Genomic DNA, 18,301 nt, shown 5'->3' on the forward strand with positions numbered 1-18,301 from the left:
CCTCCCTGTCAGGCAGCATAGAAAAAAAAAATGAGATGACAGCACAGACCACACGACATCTGCAGCGACATCTGTCTGTCATCTTTAACCTCCCCTTTTCCCCATCAGCACTCTGCCTGTCTACCTGTCTGACTGCATCAGCACCAAACATCTGACTTCCTGCGATTAGTCAGGCAAACAAATTTCCGCTCGGCTCATCAGAGACCATTATGTCTGGAACAAAACAGATTAGTAATTCTGCATGTATGAAGCAACATACATACAGTGTAGTGCACGTATACCTGCACATATATTAGCTACACCTATGTCATACTTAGTCAATGTGAGTGTACATGAATGTAGAGAAAAGATAGAGAAAATAGAGAGAAAAAAAAGAAAGAAATATGAAATAGTCAAGAATAATGGCTACATAATATTTATAGTTCATAATTACACATAATACAATAGGCACTAACTTTTTCTATTAGTTTTTTACTGTAGGTACTGATGAAGTATGGAATATAACAAGACAGGATGTGCAGTTATAGAAAATCAATCAACGACAGTGTGGCCTGATGTTAAGTGTAGTTACTATTACCACCCCAAAGTTGATTATTTTCCTATAAAAGCCAGTCCCAAACTGTTTGATTCCTCTTATACCACAGAAATTTACAGTTGAATTTTTATTTATTTATTTGCCATGCTTTCTACGCATTAGTATTTATATTTAATGTTGCGGAACATCCGAAAAACAAGGATTACAGACATGGACATCAGCAGTTCTCTTGAAGTTAATAAGACAAAAAGAAATGCAGCTTGTCGTGTTATCAAGACGCCACAAATCCTGAAGAATTTCCTGTACCGGAAAACAAAGTCACAGCTTTCTGTTACATCTCTGACTGTTACAAAGCACTGACACTGGAGACTCCTTCCATCTCATTAAAAACCTCACCAAATCAAAGATATCAATTTACACACATTTTAAATCTGTTTATGGAGAGCATCTGCTCCAGACGTCCCTGTGTAACGTACTATATAAACAACAGCGTATTAGAATGAGTGCATTAATATAAACCTTGTAGACAGAACTACTGTCAGAGCTGCTGCTGTAGAAAATTAATCAACACCTTCTTACCCATCAGAATTGAGAATTTAACAGTGCCGTGGTATCAGTAGCTAACTGTAGTTACTCAAGAATATATTTTTAAAATCAGCCTAAAATAAAAAAAACAAAAATGAATATAAAAGCTATACAAACAAAAAAAATCACACTGTAGGAATTATATATTAGGCAACTAACAAATAAACAAATTGTTAACTTATCTTTGTATCTGCTGCTATAGTTATAACTCATACTTTATTCTATTTATCTATTGTTGTAAAGATTTTACATTTTATTAATTTTTTTCCATTTATTGATTTTTATTCTTAATATTAACTATTGTTAGACTGTATGGCATATATATGTAGTAGGACATGCAAATCTTTACTGCTCTTCATATGCATATGCATATGGAAATATCCATAAAGATTAAAGTCTGTATGTGTATATAAGCAAACGTCTGCAAATATTCTGCTGAAGCAAACTTTGCTATTAATTTTTTCTGTTACTTGAGTAAATTCCGTTGTGTAATGCTTCCTGAATGCTTCCTAATGAACTCTTCCTGGCTGTAGGGATCAGCTGGTTAGAGATTACAGCGACTCTAGGATAATTAAAAAATAAAAATAAATTGAAAATGAACAGTACTCTGCGAGTTTCTCTATTTGTCCCTTCTTATAAAAACTTCCACTGGGACCTTCAATTAGCAGAGTCTGGCCTGGGTGTCTTTCTTTCTCTCTTTATCCCCTCAGAAAAAATAGAACCATTTTATACATCATATAAATGATATACTGTATCTCTCCATCCAACTAATCAATCCCTCATACCATGTTACATTTTAATTGGATGGTTTGACATTAATTGCCTCCTCACTGTCTGACAAAATGACATGTCACTCTAACCTACTCATAATTCTGTTCTGATTTCTCATTACTTTTTTTACTTCTTAGAAAGAAAATACACTTGTCTACTCATCAGAGACACTCTTTTAAGGATAGAAAATTCTCTAAAATAATCAATTCTACATAAATACATATGACACAGTTAAGTATATATAGGAATCAAAAGGAAGAACCTCAAGACCAAATCTCACAAAAACATGAATTTAATAAACATGGAGTTTTAAAGAAGGATGTGGTGCTCAAAACATCAATACATTAAATTGTGCTTCTGCACTTCTCCTTGCATCTCATGTTCACATCAACTGACGTCTCATCTGGGCATGTTTAACAGAAATGCTGGTACATGTTTCATTTGTAGCCATTTTCTTCCTTATTATTATTATTATTATTACTACATTATTTATTAGCAGTGGCACAAATGTATTTCTTGATTTTTATCTGCAATTTATCAGATAAAATGTGTGTCCAGTCATCTTAAATGAAATGATGAATTCTTATATTTAAATGAAGTTAGGAATAAAGCATGATTGGGGTGTTCTGTTACAGAAAAACACTCAACAAAGGGATGGTGTGATATGGCCCAATATGAAGCAGAGTTACTGTCACCCTGAAGTGTTTTATTCTTCTTATACCACAGCAATTTGCATTTTTTTACTTATTAAAGAATGTCATACTTTTTATCCGTTTATAGTTACAATTAAAGTTCCTGTTATCACTTACATTATAACAGCTATAAACAGTCATTCATTCACCAACCTAATTTAATTTAATAAGAGAGTTAATATGACCAAAAAAATGCATCTTGTCATGTTACAAAGAACCACAAAGCGCCCCGAAGACTTTCCCAGGGGTGGCGAAACTTAAAGTTACAGCTTTAACTCTGTTACAAAGCACTGAAACTGGAGACTCCTTCCGAAAACACTAAAAAAAAAAAAAGGTCTCCTCATGGAAAACCTATCTACAATTACATGGTTTTTATTCCTTACGTAGAGTGCCTGTGAATTAGCTGTTACTATAGAAACGATATTGTGCATTAAGGGTCAAAGCTGTGCTATGAAAGAAAATAATCAACACTTACTGACCAATCAGAATAGAGAATTCTACAGGGCTGTAAAATTAGTATTAATAAATGCATAATTAGCTAGTTAGTAATTAGTAATTAGTTCATTAGTAAATACTAAGAATTAAGAGAAAGATAAGAAGTGACTGAGGCTTACTTTTACATGTACTTCTGTAAATACGTGCTACATAATCTCTTATTTTAAACATTTTGCACGTGTTTAGGTTTAAAATGAAATTATATTACCATCTGTGTGACTTCAAGCATTCTCGTACTCCCAACATCTATCTTTAGGAGGTGTGGCCTATATCAAATTGCATAAAAGAAGATAGGTTGTGGTTGTCTAAGATGGCTGCCCTGTAGCTTTGAAGCAAATTACACACACTAACATGTTTCACATGTCTCGTGTGATCTTTGTTTATGCTAAGGAGAAAACTGTGTATATTTCTTTAGTGTCCTTATACATCCTTAATGATGCTGGATTTGATTAATGTTCAGCTGAAGGACGTGGGATTGAGGAGTTGAGGAGGCGTCAGTAAGAGTAATGAGCAGAAACTCTAATGTATAATTCATCAAGCTGGATAGTAAGTGAAGATCCATTCAGCAGATTAGATGTGGACAGTAAAGCTCTCAGTGATGCTCCAGCTACAGCGCAGTTCTGCTCCATTGCTCCTGTATGGAGGTGCGTGGATAAATGGTGATGGAGAGCCAAACATCATGTAGAGTGACTGATGGAGAGTTCGCTGACCTGCACATAATAGCTGTAGATCTTGGTGGTCGTAATCACACTAGTGATGTCTTTTCAGGAACGAGTCGACTCTTTTAGGTCAAGATTGAAAATCCACTCAATGTGAGGTATCTTTTTCTTTCTTTGTAGATGTAGCCAATGGCATTACTCTAGCTGTGTGACTTAATCGAAATCCTTCCAAAGAAACCTCTCTTCAACATCTGAGCTGTCTGTTAGCATGAATGGTGAGCTGCACTGCTCACATCTCCTGCATCAGAACAACTGGAAATGAATCTTCATAATGAAGCACAGAGACCCAGCAGGCACAATAATATTAATTCAGAAATGCTTACTGTATTTTTCAATACACATTTGTACTTTCTCACTGATTTAACAAGTAGGTTTTATAAATAAAGCACCAGATTAATAAATTGATTTTATAAAATGCAATATGAAATCATTTTTATTAGATGGTAGAGTTTGGGATCATTACACAGTTTAGTCTATAGTTTGGCAAAGAGGAAAAAAGAAAATCACTAGATTTAGTCCAGTTTAGAAAAAAATGTCAATGAGCTGTTTAGGAGTCAAAAGAGTCGACTCTTATGGGTGAGCTGAGTCAAATGATCTGACTCACTGAACGAAGGAATTGGCATCGCACTGGATATTTGCCTTATGAATTTATTTGCTAAAGTGGAGCAAATGAGCAGTCATGATGTGACGTATTTCTGGAACAGAAAGGCCATTCTAGTTTAGTGAACAGCTAACCATAACCAGCTAAATACAATATTATTAGAGGGTTCAGTAATTCATTTGTGATTGCTTGCTAGCTCACTATCTAATAATTAAAAATATGTATATGTGTACTGCTGCACAACGTCTTGAAACGAGGATTGGTGGATTCACAGAGTTAAAGATAAACAGAGAGAAAAGCAAAAAAACCACAGATGCAAAAACAACCACTATGGGAAGCGAATCTCTTTTTCATGTTCCATGTTATATTCCATTCAAGTAGCTCAAGACAAAGCCTTTTAGCAGGTTTTATTCACTGAAACTATTAGTAAAGAGCAATTCATTATGAATTGGTATGAATCTACAGTCTGGGCTAGAAAGAAATCAGCCCCAGCATTCTGCGTATTCTTCCTACAACCATCGGTAGAGTTCCGCAAACGTCCAAAAATAATCCGCCCTAAGACAACAGCAAATAAAATCTGATGCTAAAATTGAAACCTTCCACTGATTTCATGATGTATTTGAAGTACAGGAAGGCTTTGCCCTGCTATCTTAATTATACCAGCAGCCCCTGCTTTCACACATACACATATTATCAGACCGTCATTTACTTTCATTAGCGTATCACACATAACACCACACACACTTTCTCTCCACAGTATTGTCCAGGACAAAAGCACTCAGCTTTATTGCCCCGTCCTCCCCCCAGTTCTCAGTAAAAGGCTGCTGTCAGCTGCATTACAGCACTGCCTCTCTTTCTGATTACTGCCTCCTGAGCACATAAACCCCCAGCTCAGAGGAGAGAAGCCTGCAAGGACAGGACGACAAATCACCACAGACACTTGTGTAGTCACTCCTACCTCTCTCTGTCTCTCTCTCTCTCACTCACGCACATCGAAGCTGGTGTCCTTCTACATTTCCTCTCAGTGTGTCCTCAGACCTCTTCTCCTTCAGCCCTTTTTATTTGAAATGCCATTTTCCAGTTTTAATTTAGAGGAGAACACAAATATCTCACTGATATTCATGTGGCATATTTCTCTGGAGTGGAACAGCCAAAACACATTTTCCATTTGTCCCAAATGGAGTCGATCAGCCAAGGCATGTCTAGTGTTTGCTTCTTCAGTAAGCCGCAAGACTAGCTTTTCTGACAAATAAAAGAAGTTTATATAGCTTCCAGATTAGCACTGATTTAGCAAACATGCCTAACTCATCTGTACATTAACAGTTATATATTTTAGCAAAATCTCCTTTGAATTTAAAATACCCAACATGCACGGCTGTTAGAAATGTATTATATACGACAATGCTCTTGAATTTTCGAATCTGATTGGTCAGAAGGTGTTGATTACATTTCTGTAACAGCAGCTCTAAAAGTAGTTCCATCTGCAAGGTTTATATTATTATACATAAAGCAGTCACTGTAATACGTTATCGTTTCTATAGTAACAACTCATTCACAGGGAATTATATGGCAGAAGCTCTACATAAGCCTCATAAGAAAGGAATTAAAAACATGTTGATATTTGACAAACAAAAACATATAAGGAGATGTTTATTTAACATTTTTGGAAGGAGTCTCCAGTGTCAGTGCTTTGTCACACTCAGAGGTATAGCTTTAACGTTACGTTTTCCATCACGGATACGTTTTCAGGATAGAGGACATGACAAATTGAATTTTTTTGTATTTTTTATTTACTTGAAGAAAGCAAAGCTGGTAACCAACTGTTTATAGCTGCTATAATCTAAATATAAGGAATATAAAGAATAAAACACCATAGGGTGTGCTGATATGGGAAAATAATCAACAACAGGGTGATATGATATGGGCCGATGCCAACAGGAATTACTGTAACCAACCTGAAGTGAATTATTTTCCAAATAACTGCATATCCTGAAGTGTTTTATTTCTGGTACCACAGCAATTTGCCAATGATTACAATTTTTCATTTAATAATAAATGCCACATCATACTTTTTGACTATTTATAGTTTGAGTTAATGTTAAACCGGAGGTGTGCATATGTTTTTTTTTGTTTTTGTTTTTTGGGGAGGGGGGTCAGAAGTAAAAATCGAGGAAAGGTAGCACATAGCTGAATAAGAAGAGACCACAGAATACTCATTTTTCTATGCTTTCAAAGTTAATAAGATTGCGGAGTTCATTTTAATCTAAATAACTTCATAAATTGAAATGAACCACTACCAGAAGCAAAACACATTACCGTGTCTTTTCGCCTTCAATGGATTTTTTTTTTAATTTGCATTCCATCTCACATTCGTGACTTGTTATCGCTTAAAATCAAGTATTCTACATGCTGCATTTGTCTGTTTCTTGTACATTTATATATTTCTTCCTTTTCAGTAAGCACTTGATCCTGATCAGGGTTGTGGTGGCTCCAGAGTCTATCCCGGGAGCACTGTTTCCAAGGCAGGACAGGACACCAGCGTATCACATACATTTACACATTTTTTCACACCTAAGAGGAATTTAAAGTAGCCAAGGAAACTGGAGTCCATGGAGGAAACCCTTGCAAACACTAGGAGACTGGAGGACTTGCCGGTTTCTTGCGTTCCTAAAAGAAACATCTAAAAAGCGTTTAAACGTCTGGTTTATGTAGATTTTTGAAAAATTGAACCAAATGACTTAATTAGAAAAATGACTTCAGTGGGATTTAAAAGAATCGGTCCCGCACACAGCACCACACTGAACTGTGTGCTGAGGAAGAAATTGATTCCTGCTTCAGGAAGGCTGCTCTGATTGTTTTTAGATCAGCGACATCCCCTAACGATAAAAGTCATGTCGTACAGTATCGGAAACCACGTAAAAACAAGTGTGTTTGAGATACTGAACAACGTAACACAATTTGAGGTGTGTGTGTGATTTAGGTGTCGGAGCCTGGAGCCTATCCCAGGGAACTCAGGGAATTTGGAAATGCCTACAATGCATGTCTTTGGAAACCCCCAAAGTGCAGGGAGAGCAAACACTGCACACACAGGGTGGAGGCAGGATTTTAACCCCTAACCGTGGGGATACGAGGCAAACATGCTAACCACTAAGCCACCATGTCCCCAAAATGGACGTCAACAAAAAAAAAAACCTTCTTGATCACACTGTGTTAAGCCGAAATGCGAAATGCATTTTTTAATGTTTTTATGATTTAGCCCAATTTAATAAAGGCCTTTTACCCTTAACCATGTGAATGCATTGGAATATTTTGTTGTTTCATCTGATATCTACCGCTCATATATCCAGTGAGCACCAGTGGCCACACAATTGTTTATACCCCTGTAGCACACCCAGTTGTCTTGTTTTGGAAAAAAAAAGTTTAAAGACAACTGGACCGAGAAGTAAGTGTTTATTCTCTGTTCAAAGCAAATGTCTCATCTATTCAGAGTCCATGGCTCTAGTTAAAAATAGTAAATTTAAGTCACACTGCAAAAGAAAAGACATCAAATTGATGTGTCGTATATTTAGTCATGAACTAACCACTAATGGTTAAGCATTAAAAAATAACTGCTCTCACCATACAGTCACGTTAGCTGCCTATGCGGATCTTTTGTTGCTGGACCTTCAGAAATTTGAGTAGAATACTCCTGCTAATAAAGCATGATATTAAAATAAAGCAAGTAGCTGATATTTCGCAGGTTGTGCTGGAGTTTAGTAATGAAGCATCCAGGTCTTTTCACACTGTGTCCCTGGCACAATGAAGAGCCACAAATGGAGAGCAAGTAGGCGTTGCTCATTAGCGCACAAAATGTGTGCACTGGCATCAGTTGTGCTATCCAGCCTGTGTATACAGTACGTCCTGTTATTAATGGACCAGAACCTGATTTGCCACCTCTGCACTCCGGCAAACTTCTCCGCTTCAGTAATTCCACCACGCTAATGCCTCGAGCTCAGCAGTGTCACATTATGAGCAGAATGGAAGCTGTATAATTCTTCCCAAATGACATTATAATGAAGGAACGAATTCGGAGAGAGGGGATTTTTTTTTTTTTTAAATCATGCTGCACGGCGTATGTGTTTGCAAATGAGCACATTAATCAGTCATCTCTCAACTTCGCTTATTATGCTCTTTCTCTTTCCTCTCCCACACGCACACACTTCTCTTTTGAGTTAGCATAAGGCAGTCAATATTATAGAGTAGCCATTTGCGAATAACTTAGCAGGGTGATTTTCTTCCACCCTCAGGCATCTCTGGCAAGAGAGAAAGAGAGAGAGAGAGAGAGAGAGAGAGAGAGAGAGAAGGTGGTGTGCAGAAATATGCTGATGATAAAGCTTTCAGGTCATTGTTTGGTTTTGCAAAATTCTCACAAGACTGCAGTTCATATAGCGCATACATACAGTATCTGACTGTTTATGTGTACATAAGCTACACTTGCTGGTCACTTTATTAAACACACACCTTGTTAAACCACATTATAGGTCTACAGCTACAGATTACAGCTCTTTTATTTTCTCTAGCCCTTTCTCAGAGTCAGTTTCTAACCACAGGTCTAGAGTTTGGCTGGTATTTTTGGTTCAGGTGTGGATAAATCATAAATTCATTAGCTAGCCCAGCAGGCAAACGAAAGCTCCAATGTGCTGCCCAGTCTCATGTTATGCTTGTATGCTTGCCTAGAAGTTCAATTAATTACCCTGGCAACTAAATGTAATTCAAAAAATATGAAGTGCTTCTTATGCTCCTTAATACAGACTGCAGAGAATGAGTGAGTATTTGAATTCTAGAGAGGAGAGACTTTATGGAGCAAACGTCTCTGATCATGTTCGTATCTGTTCTTCTTAGTTGACAACAATAATATTGTTGTCTAATAATATTTGATCAGATTTACTTTAGACTTTGGGTTTGTTACAGAAACTTTTGCGGAACACGCTATGAAAATGTACGATGACGCTGGGACACAGTGCTGAGGCGAGTCAAAATGGGGTCCTTTAAGCAACATTACATTGTAACACCTATATGATTTTCTTGGTAGATTTCCTTTTAACAATGATGAAATATCCATTTATCGCTGTGTTAATTAAATGATTCTTTTTTTGTGACAACCAGCAGAGGTTTGCTGCCCTGTACACAGTGTGTGGTCTGTGTGAGATGTATAGAAGAGTGGCTCTATTTAAAAAAAATAATAATAATAATCAGAAATGCGTGCACACTACTGTTAACATTTTGGGGTAATTTCAAGTCTTTTTGTTGATTTTTAAAGCTGTAGATAAAGTGCTTGTAGATTTTTACTAAAATTTGGCAACCCCGCCCGCAAGCTTCATACTTGGCATCTTTCAAACTCCACGTAAAACTAAAAGTAAAAACCTTTTTTCTGTTTCATTCTGCGGGAACCCAGTCCCGATGCACATACCTAGTCTCAACGTAAAGCTTTCTGGCAAAGAAAGAAACAAAAGAAACAAAAAATAGTGCACTTTCTATTCATATCTGTATTTGTTTAGAAGATGTTATCTGTTCAAGTCGAATAACGTATTAGTTTTCAGTTACCTCCCTAGTATGTAAATGCTAGGGATGCATTGGTATCTTTTTTTTTTCAGACCAAGTATGGGTACATGTTTATTTGGTCATCATTGATACTGATACTGACATTGAAATGACCAACATACTTAGCATTAAGCAATCAGAGATGTCATGGAACATTTTATTTAGCTCTGTTGGTTGCTGCCACGTGCTGCTAGCAACAAATCCCAAGCAAACTGTAGAATCTATGAAAGGAAGCCCGCGTGTCTCAGTACTCAGTGCTCGCCGAACTGAAGTGCTCATGCTCAACAGTTTCTGTGTGCGCTTGCTTCACTCTTCCACAATACCTTTGTGTGTGCACAATTCACGGCACCTTTTAATGACCATGCTCGCTGATACTAGTCTGCACACTCAGGTCAGCCGCCCTTATGCTCTCTATAAAAGATATAGTTTAAATGCCATGACATTTTATAGCAGGTTATTTGTATTTTGGGACAGTGCTGTAGTTCTTCCTTTGGATATTTTCAAAGAGCACAGTTTGCAGTCTGTTTTGCTTTGGTCACTGATCATGAAATAAGTCCAGATCACTGTAATTTCATGTCATTCATGAGTATGAGTAAATGGGCATAGTATCAAACCAATACCCAATACCAGTATTGATACTGATGCATTCCTAGTAAACATCTGAAGAAAGTGGCATATGAGCGATAAATCAGACTATACTGTATGTGAATAAAGTGTGTCTAGACGAACCTATCCTCATGAATCCATCAAAGGAAAATGACATTGCATGAGCTGTCTCTCTGCACTCAGGATCAGGATTCAATCTCATGTTGTCCACAGGCACAAGTGTCCTTTAGCTAGTCATGTTCCTCCTCCACTCGACTGGTGAATAAATGGAGTAAATAACAGGTACAATGTTGTATATGCATTAGATTCTAATGTACATGTTTCTGGGATGCTGTTCGTGTTGACGCAGAAAAGTGATGACTGAGACGAGCATAAGCAGTTTCCCTTTTTAGCTGACGTGAGAATTGTGCAGTCAATGTCAAGACCTCAAGTCTGCATCAGCGGGATGAGTGAACAACAACTCGGTGGTACTCAGGACCAGGTATATACACTGATAATAGAATATATAATATACCTGCATATAGACACACAAATTACAATATTTCACAATACAATATCATTATACGCAATATGTATCACAATATTTAATTAGTTTGCTAAGTCCTGACAAACCCAGAGACCATATTATGGACCAAAGAATTTATTCAATCACCATTAACAGAAAAAAGAATAAGTATTTTTTCAGTGTTCATCGACCTATCAATAATGTTACTCAGTATTATAAAAGCATTGATAATACCTTTGAACAGTATACAGTATAATAATCTTCATTATCACTGTACTGATCATTATATTGCCTAACCCTTCCTTTTAGAAAAGTTTCGTTCACAACTGATTCAGATTTTTTGAACGAGTCACCAAGGTGAACGACTCTGTATTTTGTTCAGTTGCTGCTTCACAACAGCACTCATCAAACGAAGACTGACTGAATCTAGCATCAGCAAATACCCCTATATATTAATATGAAACAGATTCATGACCAAGATTCTGTCCTCTCTCATTCAGCATGTCAGGGTTCAAGTCACTGACTCGTTCAGTCATGGCCAAGATTCTGTCCTCTCTCATTCAGCATGTCAGGGTTCAAATCACTGACTCGTTCAGTCATGGCCAAGATTCTGTCCTCTCTCATTCAGCATGTCAGGGTTCAAATCACTGACTCGTTCAGTCATGGCCAAGATTCTGTCCTCTCTCATTCAGCGTGTCAGGGTTCAAGTCACTGACTCGTTCAGTCATGACCAGGATTCTGCCCTCTCTCATTCAGCATGTCAGGGTTCAAGTCACTGATTCGTTCAGTCATGGCCAAGATTCTGTCTCTCTCATTCAGCATGTCAGGGTTTAAGTCACTGACTCGTTCGGTCATGACCAAGATTCTGTCCTCTCTCATTCAGCATGTCAGGGTTTAAGTCATTGACTCATTCGGTCATGACCAGGTTTCTGCCTCTCTCATTCAGTGTGTCAGAGTTCAAGTCACTGACTCGTTCAGTCATGACCAGGATTCTGCCTCTCTCATTCAGTGTGTCAGTGTTCGAGTCAGTGAGTCTTTTGCTCATGACCGAGATTCTCTCCTCTCTCATTCAGCATATTAGGGTTTTTGAGTCACTGAGTCTTTTGGTAATTCTGGTGATTCTGTCCTCTCTCGTTAAGTGGGTTACTGTTTGAGTCGATGAATGACCAAGAGAATGACCAAGATTCTCTGTTTTTCATTCAGCAGGTCAGTGTTTGAGTCAGTGAATCTTATGCACATGACTGAGATTCTCTCCTCTCTCATTCAGCGTGTTAGGGTTTAAGACACTAACTCGTTCGGTCATGACCAAGATTCTGTACTCTCTCATTCAGCATGTCAGAGTTTAAGTCATGACCAAGATTCTGTCGATCAGTGTTTGAATCAATGAATCTTTTGTTTAAGACTGAGATTCTACCTCTCTCATTCAGCAAGTCAGTGTTTGAGTCACTGTCTCTTTCGGTCATGACCAAGATTCTGTCGATCAGTGTTTGAATCAGTGAATCAGTGTTTGAATCAATGACTCGTTCGGTCATGACCAAGATTCTACCTCTCTCATGCAGAGTGGCAGGGTTTAAGTCACTGTCTCGTTCGGTCATGACCAAGATTCTGTCGATCAGTGTTTGAATCAGTGAATCTTTTGTTTAAGACTGAGATTCTGTCTCTCTCATTCAGCAGGTCAGTGTTTGAGTCACTGACTCGTTCGGTCATGACCAAGATTCTGTCCTCTCTCATTCAGCAGGTCAGTGTTTGAGTCACTGAGGCATTTGGTCATGACCAAGATTCTGTCCTCTCTCATTCAGCAGGTCAGTGTTCGAGTCACTGAGGCATTCAGTCATAACCAAGATTCTGTTTTTTTCTCATTCAGTGGATCAGTGTTTGAATCATTAATTTTTGTGCTCATGCCTGAGATTCTCTCCTCTCTCATTCAGGAGATCAGTTGAGCCAGAGAGTTCAATGAGTCCCATTTAAGCTCATTAGGTCCGAGGTGGAAATTTCCAGCGTTTCAGTGAATAGAATTTTGAACATGGCATGAATTATTAGCTGTTTTTAGATTGCTCATACTGACTGACAGGATTTGGGCACGCCATGCAGTTTAATAAATCTGTGAACAAATCTAAATGAATCATTTTGCCCCACATCATTCTTATTACTCCACTGAAGAGACCTTGTGATATAATACATAGCACAAACCTAATAGTTTCACTATCTAGCGATTTATAGATATTAGATTTTATCCCTTCCATCTAATTTCATGAACAGCCTTCACTGGTTAATCTCCTCTACACTTATTCCCAAACACTCGCATTAATCACGGTGAATGAGCACATGCTTAGATATGCAAAGCTGAATTCCTGTCTGGATGAACGAGTGTTACTGAATTATCATTATCATTACAATCAGTGTAGGACATAAGTGGCTGCTAATTGTTTGTCACCTACGCTAGGATCTTGCTAACACACCGGGAGCTGCAAAATACAACAGTGCACAGCATGGGACAAAGTGATAGAGCTATACACACACTCTCACTAACATAGTGCCCTTCCTCGCTGCACTTCATTCCAGGGAAGTGTTTCTGCTTTCGCTGAAAGGAAGAAAATGAGATTCGACTGCTGTTAAATCCAGTGATGCTTGCATACCATATGCAATCTCATAATCCCCTTTTCATTCTAATCTGAAATATGGTTTTATCAAGGAGATTGTGCTTAAAGGTGTGTGTGTGTGTGTGTGTGTGAGACAGTGTGAAAGTGTGTAGAATATCAGGCATCACAAACACTGAGCAGGAAAGTAGTGCCATAATAAAACAATATATATTTAGAAAATATTTCTAAGGTTGAATGGTCCTTAGAAATAGATTAAGAACCAAATGAGAGAGCAAATACAGATCGTGTTTGTTTTAGATTTCTGCATGCAGATAAACTGAACCAGTGGACAGAATGCAGTGTTTCAGCAGCGTCCTTGCCAACACCAGCCACTGCAGAGCATCAATAACCCAACCCTAATGCAGTGTGTGTGTGCAATCAGCATGAACCTTACATCTTCGTTACATCAAACCAGCACAGCGTTAAAGCAAAAAAAAAAATAAATCACCACAAACAGTCAGATTGATAAAACTGCTTTTGTTGCTGGGCGGAGAAAACGGCTCAATACACCATTAACTCGTATGCAAATCAGAATCAGGGTTCTGGACATCGATCAGTGGAAAAACAAATGAGGGACAGATTGACCTACATGAGCACTTTCTGCATTGCTAATGATGAGTGTTCACACATGAGAAGCCAGGATGTGGTGCTCTTCGGACGCAAGATGAGTTTCATGAGTAGAAACTTTCCCTAAACCGCTATAGTTATCATTATGTCAAGAGCACATGAATAGAATCAGATTTTAAAAATAAAAAAAAAAAAGGTACTAAACTTGAGTTTTAATGCACAAGCCCTTGTCAGTCAGGTGATATGTTTAAGAGTACATCTTGTACTTTTTTTTTTTTTAGAGGAATATAATTAAAGAAAATAATATTAAGTGCCATAATAGTGCCACCTTCATGTTTAACATTATCAGAGAATGTGACTTTTATTTTTATTTTTTTTGTAAGTAAACTAAGGTCTAATGTCAGATCCTTGTCTGTGTAGCAGTATATTTTCACACCTTTAATTAGAGGAATATAATTAAAGAAAATATTATTAAGCGCCATAATCGTGCCACCTTTATGTTTAATATTATTGGAGAATGTGATTTTTTTTAAAAAGTAAACTAAGGTCTGACATTCCAAATCCTTGTCTGTGTAGCTGTACATTTTTCATTTCTCCCTTTAATTAGAGGAATATAATTAAAGAAAATATTATTAAGCACCATAATTGTGCCATCTTTATGTTTAATATTAATCAGAGAATGTAATACTTTAAAAATAACTAAATAAACTAAGGTCTAATGTTCCAAATCCTTGTCTGTGTAGATGTACATTTTTTGTTTTTCATTTTTACCTTTAATTAGAGGAATATAATTATATCTGAACAGTTTTAACGTATATAATTAAACACAAGGATCTGTTTTGTACCCTTAAGGGGACTATTATGTTTAACATGGTCTAAGAACACAGGAATGTAATGTATTCCCAGAAACAAAAGGTACTAAACTTGAGTTTTAATGCACAAGCCCTTGTCAGTGAGGTGACACCTTTAAGCGTACATCTTGTACTTTTTTTTTTTTAGAGGAACATAATTAAAGAAAATATTTTTTAAGCTCCATAAATGCACTTAAGAGCCACCTTTAAGTTTAATTATTTTTGGAGAATGTGATCTTTTTTTAAATAAATAAATAAATAAATAAAGACTAAACTAAGGTCTAAAGTTCCAAATTCTTGTGGTACTTTCTTTTTTTTTTGTGGTACATTTTTTAATTAAAGGTGTATGTGGTACATACACCTTTAATTAGAGGAATCTAACTGTAGTTGAACATTATTAATGTATATAATTAGACATAAGGACCTGTTTGGTACCCTTGAGAGTTCTGCCATGTCTAACATGGTCTAAGAATACAGGATTGTGATAACATCCTAGGAAAAAACATACTCAGCTGCGGTTTTAAGACTGGGCTTTTCCACTGGCATGGTTGCCTTCAGTGTACGAATTAAAGAGGAACATCATTAAGGTACAGTGGTACACAGTGGAGCTTTGAGTATACATGTACATGGTTAACCTATTTCTAACACATATGTACATATGTGAAATAAAATACAGCATATGTCTAACACACTTTACTGACTCATTCAAAGTAAGAGGATTTAATATCATGGAGAAATAATAGATAAAATCATACCTATCTCCTGTGATAGTGGTCTTGCTTGTTTGAGAATCTGTGGGGTGGATGTGTGTGTATGTAAGAGAGAAGGTTGGAGCTTCACGTGAGGCTGGTTGTGTGTGTGTGTGTGTGAGAGAAAGAGAGAGAGAGAGAGAGAGAGAGAGAGAAGGTTGGAGTTCAGTTGATGCTGGTTTTGAGTGTGTGTTTGTGTGTCTGTGAGAGAGAGAGAGAGAGAAAGAGAGAGGTAGAGCGAGAAGGTTGGAGTTCAGTTGATGCTGGTTGTGTGTGCATGTACGTATATATATATATGTGTGTGTGTGTGTGTGTGTATGAGAGATGGTTGGAGTTCAGTTGATGCTGGTTTTGTGTGTGTGTGTGTGTGTGTGTGTGTGTGTGTGTATGAGAGAAGGTTGGAGTTCAGCTGATGCTGGTTGTGTGTGTGTGTGTGTGTGTGTGTATGTATATATATGAGAGAAGGTTGGAGTTCAGCTGATGCTGGTTGTGTGTGTGTGTGTGTGTGTGTGTGAGAGAGAGAGAGAAGTTTGGAGGTCAGCTGATCCTGGTTGTCTGTGTGTGTGTGTGTGTGTGTATGAGAGAAGGTTGGAGTTCAGCTGATCCTGGTTGTGTGTGTGTGTGTGTGTATGTATATATATGAGAGAAGGTTGGAGTTCAGTTGATGCTGGTTGTGTGTGTGTGTGTGTGTGTGTGTATGAGAGAAGGTTGGAGTTCAGCTGATCCTGGTTGTGTGTGTGTGTGTGTATGTATATATATGAGAGAAGGTTGGAGTTCAGCTGATGCTGGTTGTGTGTGTGTGTGTGTGTATGTATATATATGAGAGAAGGTTGGAGTTCAGCTGATGCTGGTTGTGTGTGTGTGTGTGTGTGTATGTATATATATGAGAGAAGGTTGGAGTTCAGCTGATGCTGGTTGTGTGTGTGTGTGTGTGTATGAGAGAAGGTTGGAGTTCAGCTGATCCTGGTTGTGTGTGTGTGTGTGTGAGAGAGAAGTTTGGAGTTCAGCTGATGCTGGTTGTGTGTGTGTGTGTGTGTGTGTGTGTATGAGAGAAGGTTGGAGTTCAGCTGATGCTGGTTGTGTGTGTGTGTGTGTGTGTGTGTGTGTGTGTGTTAGAGGGAGAGAAGGTTGGAGGTCAACTGATCCTGGTTGTGTGTGTGTGTGTGTGTGTGTATGTATATATATGAGAGAAGGTTGGAGTTCAGCTGATGCTGGTTGTGTGTGTGTGTGTGTGAGAGAGAGAGAGAGAAGTTTGGAGGTCAGCTGATCCTGGTTGTCTGTGTGTGTGTGTGTGTGTTTGTGTGTGTGTATGAGAGAAGGTTGGAGTTCAGCTGATGCTGGTTGTCTGTGTGTGTGTGTGTGTGTGTGTATGAGAGAAGGTTGGAGTTCAGCTGATGCTGGTTGTGTGTGTGTGTGTGTGTGTGTGTTAGAGGGAGAGAAGGTTGGAGGTCAACTGATCCTGGTTGTGTGTGTGTGTGTGTGTATTAGGTGATGATCTGCAGCTACCTGAGTTCACAGCTCTAATCACACCAGCCTCCTGTCACGCTGTGCTGGCGCGCGCGCGGTTCCTCCTCTCCGCAGCCCAGTCTCTCGGACTTTCTGAGGGAAGAAGCGCTGTGGCTTTAATCCGGTTAAACGCACAGTATTTATATCACCGCTGCCGTTTTAAGTCTCTCCGCAAAGACTTTCAAACTCCAGCGCAGCTCAGCACTTCTCTGTCGCTCAGCTCTCTAACCGCACTCCTCTCCAGTCATCTCTCTCTCTCTCTCTCTCTCTCCCCGTGACTCTACCCCCGACTCTTATCTCTGTCCTCAGCTATATTCCACAGTAACAGTGCAGCCCAGGGTCCTAGTGCCTGCCTGCCTCTCTGCCTGCCATGACCAAAATCAGGGGTGCACAAATAATACATTTATTTATTAGCTACAAACTGGCTACAAGAGCCCTGTTCGTATGGGGTTAGTTTATCAGTGGAGGTCTCCTCAGTGATAAAACTCTCAATAAAAGACAGCAATAAAATGACCACAGGAGGAGTGAGTATCTAGCGGGCTGTATTTTCCACGAGCCCAGATGTTTGCGTCACGTGATCATATGATCACGCTCCATTCACAACATGGCGTCCAAGTGATCGACTAGAGTAGAGAAGAGACGCTGGCTCTTATTTCAGTTAAATCACAATCATCACGAAGTATTCGACAAGCATCCATTTTTCATTTGCGATTCGAGAAGTGTTTAACATCAAGGGGAGGGTCACTGATACATGAATACGAGAATAAATACAGCAAGTAGCAGCAGTCAAACATTTTTTTTTCAGCACAAGGCATAGAAAATCATGGAATGTACTGAAATGATCAGATGACCACTGAGTTTGGCGAAAAACAGTAGGTAATTCAGCCTGTAATCAGAGGA

At 38.3% G+C, this 18,301-nt stretch overlaps 1 protein-coding gene across 4 annotated transcripts in view; it reads right to left on the minus strand.

The window, feature by feature from the left end:
- The window catches only part of tmem91 (transmembrane protein 91), a 34,958-nt gene extending 17,265 nt beyond the window's left edge, over positions 1 to 17,693 (minus strand). For 2 of the 4 annotated variants that reach the window (XM_026914350.3, XM_026914351.3), the window contains exon 1: positions 17,402 to 17,693. The gene's annotated coding sequence lies outside the window, so the exon portion shown is untranslated. Of the gene's footprint in view, positions 1 to 15,901; positions 16,191 to 17,401 lie in introns of those variants that run through there. The other 2 variants (XM_026914352.3, XM_053234856.1) reach the window with 1 other exon arrangement.
- Between the last annotated feature and the right edge of the window lie 608 nt (positions 17,694 to 18,301).

Source organism: Pangasianodon hypophthalmus, chromosome 6 (genome assembly GCF_027358585.1).
Source record: "Pangasianodon hypophthalmus isolate fPanHyp1 chromosome 6, fPanHyp1.pri, whole genome shotgun sequence".
Lineage (NCBI taxonomy): Eukaryota > Metazoa > Chordata > Actinopteri > Siluriformes > Pangasiidae > Pangasianodon > Pangasianodon hypophthalmus.